The sequence below is a fragment of the Rattus norvegicus genome, chromosome 17 (genome assembly GCF_036323735.1).
Source record: "Rattus norvegicus strain BN/NHsdMcwi chromosome 17, GRCr8, whole genome shotgun sequence".
Classification (NCBI taxonomy): Eukaryota; Metazoa; Chordata; class Mammalia; order Rodentia; family Muridae; genus Rattus; species Rattus norvegicus.
The window spans coordinates 16912875-16921896 of record NC_086035.1 but is presented as its reverse complement, the minus strand read 5'-3'; the positions used below and the strand labels follow the sequence as shown (position 1 = coordinate 16921896).

The 9022-nt window shown below is 42.8% G+C and overlaps 1 long non-coding RNA gene across 1 annotated transcript; it reads left to right on the top strand.

The window, feature by feature from the left end:
• Window positions 1-123: 123 nt before the first annotated feature.
• LOC134482826 (uncharacterized) lies at window positions 124-6645 on the top strand. The gene is made up of 2 exons (XR_010059421.1): window positions 124-244; window positions 6519-6645. It is a non-coding gene; the product is annotated as an uncharacterized LOC134482826 (long non-coding RNA).
• Window positions 6646-9022: the final 2377 nt, after the last annotated feature.

Below are 9022 nucleotides of genomic sequence, written 5' to 3'. Positions count from 1 at the left end.
CCAATTGTCTCTAGAAGGCTGAGGGCAAGACCTTCTGATGCAGGATATGGAAGCAGAGAGTTAAAAAGGCAACGTCACTGTAGTACTACGTACTGATATTAGGACAGACCAAAACACAGCAGCGTTTCCATTTCCGCTTCCGTTTCCGTTTCTGCTTCCGTTTCCGTTTCTGCTTCCGCTTCCGCTTCCATCTCTTCCAGTGTGTGAGGAGACATTGTTCTGAGGGAAGGTGCTGTTGTCTCAGGTAAAGCCTGAGTAGTAGTGAGACAGCTATGTCATCTATATCTGAGAGGTAGTCTGAGAGTTATGACATCTCATCTACAGGACACAATGACATTGTGGGAGGGATGAAGGTGGCATCCGCTTGAGGTAGAGCTAAGGGAATTTTGCAGGAGTGTGTAAAATCTGTAGGAGCTTATTCGATCACAGTCCATCCTAAAATCATGAAGACATTTTGAGACTTTTGGTTCTTAAAGTTGAGCCAACATTTTTGAGAAAAAGACTTTTATCCCATACAGCTCACATAGCAGTGATTTTTTTTTTAAATATAGAAGCAAGACTTCTGGAAGTATCTTTGGATATAATGATAATAAAATATTAATATATACTTGGGGAGATGGGTAGAAGACATTACACACCAATCTTATACAGAGTTATAATTTAAAGCTGGAGACTGGGATCTGACTCTATCAGTGACGTATGTGGACCTAGGTTCAGATGCCCAGAACCCAGATAAAAGCTGGGTTTCACAGCACACCTGTAATGCTAACATGGGGAAAAGGGGATAAAGACAAGTGGGTTCCTACAGCTTGATGGTTAGCCAGATAGACATCAGTGAGCTTGGGATTCAGTGAGAGAACGTGTCTCAGAAAATACAGTGAGAGCTATGGTGGAAACCTTGTCTGATGGTCACGTCTGGCCTCCACCTGCATGGGCAAACACATGAACATGCACCTGTACTTACTTCTTCATACATGTAAAATGTGAGCATTGACCACACTTGAGAAAGAAAAGACTAGAGCTGGGGACATAGCCTAACACACCCCAGGCTGTAGATCAGATACTCAGCACCTCAGATTAGAGCAATAAGAGACGATGAGTTTCACAATTCACCATATTATATCATCCACTTTGTGTGGTTTGACAGCAATATATGCATTTTGTATATGTACAACCGAAACGTTTTTAGAGGGGGAAAGATCTAATTGTATGGGAAACACTTTGGTGACAGAGTCAATGGAGAGCTTCTGGGGGACTCCTTGTTCTGTAATTGTCACATGGATCAATGGGTAACATATGGCCAGCCTCATTTTAAAAAGTCACTAAGCGATCACTTGCTTCCCTGAAGCTAGGGTAGGCTCTGACATGACAGTACCTACATGCTCGTCCCTAGCTTACTCCCCCTGAGGTCCCAAAGCCCCTAGTGCCAAGTTGAATGTCCCCTCTGGGCTCACACCCTCAGTGATAGTATCCTGCAGAGCAGTGCCGGCCTCCACTGCCTCAGCCACAGGAATATCTGTTGCACGGTGAAATGGAAGGAAGAGCTTGAGAAGATTGCCTGGTTCCCTTTGTTCTGTTTTCCTGAGATTATTTCTTCTGAGAGAGATACTCTGGGGTTCCTCTGCTTATCCTAGGAAGCGGGGGGCTGGCCCCGGCAAAGTCTGCAGCCTGCTGAACACCCCTGCTTGTGACACTATGATCATCTCTCGTCATTTATTTTTTGCTGAAGCTATGCACCTTTGATTAAACCTGGCACAGCCCTTTAGGAGCCACAGATACACATCAAAGAAGTTAGCTCTCCTAGATCAAAATAGATGGAGGGTTTGGACATGGCCCAGCGCTGTGTGAGCGCAAAGAACAAACCACAGCGGGAGGCAATTGCTTTTGGACAGGAATCAGAAAATAACCAAATGGATTTCCTCTATTCCCTCCTTCATTAGCAGCATGGCAAATGCCTTCATCCTGTCAGCGGAGAAATCTTTATTGGATTTTTATCCGCGGATGAGTTTGCAGGCTCAGACTTAAGGTGGAATTTTTGAAGAACTCTGCTTCTAAACTATTAAGCATTTAATATATATTTATTATCATATATATAATTTACGTTTGACAAGAATGATAAATAGCCAAATTTTCCCTTTTATTCTGTATGCAAACCTCTTGCAAAAGCCCAACTGGTTTGGAGAATGTACAGTTTACCTTGTCTCCCTCAGCAATCTGTAAATGATTAAAACAAACATGTGGATATATCCAGAATGGGATTGAGGGGGAAACTTTTATAAATATGACTCTAAGATGTTCCTAGGAGACTGAAAGAATAGGGGACTTTCATTTTCACACAGCCTATATTAGGAGATGAAGACCTGACTTATGATAGCCAATTGGATATTTAGAAACAATAAATTCCTTTGGCTGACTATCTTAAAGTCAGACTAGCACAAGGAAATTTATGGCATAGAACATAACTCATCTATTTTCAATTCAGTGAAACTAGTAAGAGGACAAAACAATTCTCAGAGCAGTGTAACCAATAACCAGTCATTCCACCTTTACTTTAACAGTGAGCTTTCTAAGTGTTGGGGGATCGATGACCTCATTTGTTCTTTATAATAGTCCTGTGATTTGCTGTGTGATCAATCCCTTTCTATCGATGAAGTCATTGAGGCTGTAAGAAGAAATTGATGTGCCCATGATCAATCAAATGCTTGAACCAGGCTTTGCAGGTTTTTGTGTATAAGGAGGCAGATAATAATGTTTTAAGCTCTGTGGAGCCCAATGGCATTGGTGTGGTTAGGTTACATTTGTGACTATCTACTCAACCACTGTAGCATAGAAACAACTGTACTTCATACAGACATAATGCGCATAATATATAAACTTCCTTTATGGAAGTCAAAACTAGAATCTCAGATGATTTTCACATCATAACCTGCTACCACTCAATATTTTAAGGGATGTGTGCATGCGTGTGTGGTGTGTGTGTGTGTGTGTGTGTGTGTATGCGTGTATGTGTGTGTATATGCGTGTATGTGTGTATGTATGTGTGTATATGTGTGTGTATGTGTGTGTATATGTGTGTGTATGTGTGTGTATTGATGCATGCATGCTTGTACATACATGTGTCAGTGAAAGCCAGAAAAGAGCAGTAGATTCCCTAGAGCCTTTTTTTTTTTACACGTTTGTGGGTAGCTCAGCATAAATGCTGGGACCCAGTCATTTGCAAGGTGCTTCTCTCAATAAACAGTGCTACATCCCCTTCTTCTATTTAAAAATATGAAATTATTCAAGCCTGGTAGCACAAGCCTATGACCCTAGCTACTCAGGAGACTGAGGCAGAAGGATCTTATGTTTGAAGCCTGCTGAAGCTTCAGAGCGAAGTAAAGGCCATCATGAGAAAGACTCCATTTTAAAAAACCTAAAAGAAAAGGGGGAGAGGCTGGTAAGAGTGCTGGCCTAACACCTTGTGGTGGTGCTTGGTTAAGTCTCCAGAAATTCTCTCTCTCAAGCACACACACACACACACACACACACACACACACACACACACACACACGACAATTCTATTTCTAGCTGAAGGTGCTGAGGTAGATTTGACCCACCAGTAGATGACTGTTCAAGTCCTGCTATATGAAGTGAGGTCTGGATTCAAAGGTAGATAGTTTATCACAACCTCAAAGCCATACCGATTTGTTCCAGAACTGAGGAGAAGCCCTACTTAATGACTTGAAAAGTGTCCGCGCTGTTCCTAGTTTTGAAGTTAAGCATAAGACAAAAACATTCAAAGTTTCTAGATTCAAAGAGAAGGACTGAGTAGTCACTAGCAACAGACTAATTACCAAGGAAGAGAAAGCCAGTAGCAAGCCCAAGGAACACTTATTGCCAGCTAGAGGGTTTGCCTAAAAGTAAATTTAATACTCATTAAGAAAGGAACATTGCTTTAATGCCACTTCAGAGGCTGGCAACTGGAAGCTGGCTCTAAGCAATTCAGGAAGCTGCCTCACTGCTGCAAAGCTGACAGGCATTTATACACAATCCCTTCAGAAGGCAGGAAGACTGGGGGGGGGAATGTCTCATTATGGAAATGCTGGGCACCCCCACCCCAGTCCCTGAAAAGGCCCAGGTCTGGAATTTAGCCCCCTGTAGAGCAATGTATATAGTCAAGAGGACAAATGTGTGTGGGGGGGGTGGGGGGTGAGACAGAGAGAGACAGAGAGAGAAGCTTAGATCCCTCAGCAAGAAAGCATTGGAATTTATAAGTGTAGACTCCACTGAAGAAGTTTCTAGAATCTTGCCTGGTTTTGAAGGTGGTGATTAAAAACACACTCCCAGCAAGGTACGCTTCATCATTTTTATGTTTTCCTCCTCCCACGCTGTGATTTGTTACATCCTTTCTGAGGCTGAAATCTGTCTCTGTGAGCCCGTCTTCCCTGAGTGATTTTGCCAGGATGGCATTGTTCAGGAAAGCTTAGCAACTGCCGTTGTGCTGTGGAATAAAGCCGTCAGCGTGGGACTGAAAAAAATATACATATTGCGGAAAATAAGAACACGCATTTGGAAAAGCCTTGTCATCTTGCCTTCCACGGGAAACAAAGGCAGTGACAGGGAAAGTTCAGGAAGAGAAACAGCTTTGTAGTGGCGAGGTACATGAAGCCTCAGCCACGACCAAGGCAGCCACACATCTCACATAGAAAACTAGCCAAGCGATGGGGAGCTCCAGAGAAATGTCCGTCCATGTGAAGTGTGGTGAAGGAAGGGAAGGCGCGATTGGTAAATGCTGTTCTCTGTGAACACGTCTTAATATTCCGGGTCCTCGGAGTCTGGCTACAAAGGATTATTTATCTTGTATGCCCCTCACTTATCTTTTTGTTCTGACTTATTCTGTATTGTGAAATAAAGTTGGAAAACAGAAGCGAGTGGCAAATGCCCAGCCTCCCTTACATTTAGTTTTATACTTACCTAAGAGCTATAAAGAGTTTCATTGGCTGTGGGGGTTTACAGATGCATGCTCAAAGACACATCCTTTCCACAGAATAACATTAATATATGAATGAATATTCTACTCTGTGTGATTCTTTGAAAGGAAAACGCATATCGATACATGATTGTGTGCAGATAGAGGAGGAAGAGAAACGAAGGTGGCATTCGGAAGTGAAATGAGTTCACTCCAGCCTCTAGATGAGTGATGATAGATGGCTAGATCAACAGATGATAGATAGAAGGGAGGTAAATGCATGGATACTGGTAGATAGATTATAGAAAGAAAGAAAGAAAGAAAGAAAGAAAGAAAGAAAGAAAGAAAGGTAAGAAGATAGATAATAGATAATAGACTTTAGATAGATGATAGACAGATAAATAGATGATAGATAAATGATAGGCAGACAGACAGATAGACAGATGATAGGTAGATAGATGATTGACAGATGACAGATAGATATATAAATATATATGTAGATTGGTTGATAGATGATAGATAGACAGATGATAGACTATAGATAGGTGATAGATCTATAGATGATAGATGATAGATAGATAGACAGATGATAGGTAGATAGATGATTGATAGATGACAGATAGATAATAGATACAGATAGATATAGATAGATTTATAGATGATAGACTATAGGTAAATATATGACAGACTATAGATAGATGATAGACAGATGATAGATGATATATATAGAAAGATGATAGACAGTAGATGAGATAGATGATATAGATAGAAGGATGAAAATTATGCATTTAGATGAGATAGACTTATCATTAGTTAGACATATACAGATCCTATACATTTTTCAGGGTGTGTGTGTGTGTGTGTGTGTGTGTGCGCGCACACACGCATGTGTGCATGTTTGTGTGCATCACAGCACCAGCACATGTACATATGACAGAGGTCAGCTTCAGGTATCAGTCTTCACCCTCCACCAGGTCTAAGACAGGACCTCTCTACTGAATGGGGCCACACAGACCAGGCTGACTTAGTCAGAGCTCTGAGGAATTCTCGTGCCTATGCCTCCCTTCTTGCTGGAGAAGAACTGAGATTACAGACGTGCAGGTCCTTGCTCAGCTTCACGTAGGTTCAGATGATTCAAATTCAGGTTCTACTGAGCCATTCGTTCATCCCTCAGATATTCCAGGTTCATCCTGGGCTTCGTTTCAGAAAGCACAGAAAAAAGTACTTTTAACTTTGTTATGTCATATGTGACCGGAAAGTGGAAATCAGGCTATTGGGCAGGAAGTGCTGAGGAGCGGAAGGAGGGAAACAAGAAAAAAATGCTATTAAACGCCTAGCTCTTCCCTAAGCTGATAAACATCTAGAAACGACGTAAATGAATAGAGATGCTGTATCAAGCAGGGAGAAACTTAAAATATCTACTTGGGGTTTGCTTCCAAATGCTACTGTTTTGTGTATAGTCTAAAATTGTGGCGAAAATAAAACTTAAATATTTGATTGTACTTCCAAGCATTTAAAATATTGAGATGTTTAAAACTAAATTTGATCTTACTCCTTTTTTTTTCTATAGCTGGCTACAAGCTTGAAATGACTCAACGTGATTCCCAGTCTAACTTCCGCGATGATTTCACCAAATTCTTACTCTTCACTAAGCACATAAAATAACTTCATGTAAGTGATATTTAACATCTTTGAAATCTGTCTGTCATCTACAACGGCTGCTTTCTTGAAGAATCCCATATCTCTTTGCTTTCTTTAGTCATCCAGTAGATGACTGAAATGTCTTGAACCCCTGGCTGCTGTCTGCAAGGCCCTTCTCCAATAAGTAGGAATGGGCAGCCACAGACTGCCATAGCTTAAGTGTCTTGGTCCTGTGTAGCTATTGTGGTGAGCAGCGGTCGTGGATGCTGGTTAGGGTTTTCCTGTGTGATTCTTGGTGTGTGCATTTGGAGATGGGGGAGGAGCCAACAGCTTCACTGAAGATGCAAGGGGACAAAGAAGGACTCGCTGTGCTTATCCCACCGCAACTACTCAGCCTCTCAGACTTCTAATCTAAAGGACCGTTTTCGGGTCTCACGGGGCCTCCTTCTAGACTCAAGCTAAAGCAGAATCTTTGAGCATCTAGGCGGTATCCCAGAAGGTCACTGCCCAAGTGATGAGCCGCGAGTGAGCTTCCACTACGTGATAAGAGAAGGAGTTTTTGTTGTTTTGTTTTTGTGAGAGACAGAGAGAGAGAGAGAGAGAGAGAGAGAGAGAGAGAGAGAGAGAGACAGACAGACAGAGAGAGAGACAGACAGAGAGAGAGACAGACAGAGAGAGAGACAGACAGAGAGAGAGACAGAGAGACAGAGAGAGCGCTGCACGCGCGCGCATGTGCGCGCGCACGCGCATGTGCATTCACCCTACTGCACTTGCGCATGAGTGCAGGCATGGCAGGAAATCCATCTTGACTGTGATTAGTCTAGAGCCTTCCACCCTCGCAAAAACAAGGCCTCTCATTGGCCTGGACCGCACCAGGTGGGTAAGATCCGCTTCTCTCCTGGTTCCCGATGCTGAGATTGCAAGGTTTGACTATAGAACTCAAGATCTCAGGCTTGCCCAGCAACTACTTCATCTGCCTTTCCGCGCCCCCCCCGATCCCAAAGCTGGTGTAGAAAATAGCCTGTCCTGTCTGCATGCATGTCGTGGGCACACCACTAGTCAGAGTCGAAAGCACCAAGACTGCAAATCTGTATTACACTTATTTGGTTACAACACTGCCTACGTGAACACAGCCATGGTCTCCCAATTTAGGCGGTAGTTATTTAACAAAGGGGAAAGCAAATTAAAAATGAGTTGTATTGATAAATGTGATTAACCCAATTTAAATTTCAAAGCATTCATATTTTAATAGGCTTGGTCTTTTGTTCTTAGTCAAATGCATAATTGCTTTTCCTCATTCTTTTCATTTGCTGTCAGGAAAATCAGAATAATCTCTGCAGAAAAAAAAATATGCACTGGGAAAAACTGACTTGAGCAAGAAGCCCCGTGGCTGCCACATGTGGCTAAGTGTGAAGAGAAGCAGTTAGGATCTCACTGGCTATGGCCAGAAAGGAATGTGTTGTCCTCTCCAAACATGGTGAGCGATGCGATGATGACTGTAGCTCTTCCTCAACAAACAGTTTGTGTCAGAACTAAGAGGACAAAAAAAGAAGGGTTTTTAGCGACTGATTCTCAGCATGCAGGCTGACTCCCACACCACTCTATCCCCACTCCATACCTCTAGCATCTAGCATTTTAAATACAAGGTGTGCTCAATGTCCAGAAAGTGGGCAAAGTTCAGTTACTTCATAGGTGGTTTTTGAAAATGTACTCAAGTGGATTACCATTGCTAGATCCAAAGGTTCTCCATAAAATCCCATTGAAAAATCCAAAGACGGTAGCCTCAAAACACACAGCTCACCAAAAGTAAAACTCGCAATCCCAGTGAGCGATAAACTCACCAGCAATCCGGTTTGGTGACAGCTCAAAATTCAGAGACCAATAAAGAAATGCTATGTACCCCAAAGTTGTCTGTGTTTCCATCCATTGTGTGTACGTATGTCTGTGAATGTGTGCTCTACACAGGAATGGCAGCTTCCCCCTTGAAGCAGAAGCTGCACCGTCTGCGGATAGAAGCTCTCTGTTTTTCTGAGATCTGCAGGCATGTTTCGAATGGCGATTTGCCAAGCACACATGCCTCCATTCCCCCAGTGAGGGATCATCGCTGTGACCTTGATGGCCTCTCATTCTGTCATGGGGCCTTCCCAGTGGGCTGACAGGCTAGGAGAGAGTCAGTTCTTGCCCACAGTCATTTGGAGAATTCTGGAGCCAGGCTCATTGAGAAACGTGAAAACATTCGTGGATTCTAAGAAGCTGAGGAATGGATGGGAAAGAGGCAGGATCCTCAGAGGGGTTTCTGCTGGAAGCAGAGGGATTTAAACATTACACCATTCGGCCTCAAGACTCCCTCCTATTTGTGGACACATCCTGAAATTTTTGATTGGTCAAGACAAATACAGTCTGTGAATCTTTCCCCCCCTTTTCTTTTAACCT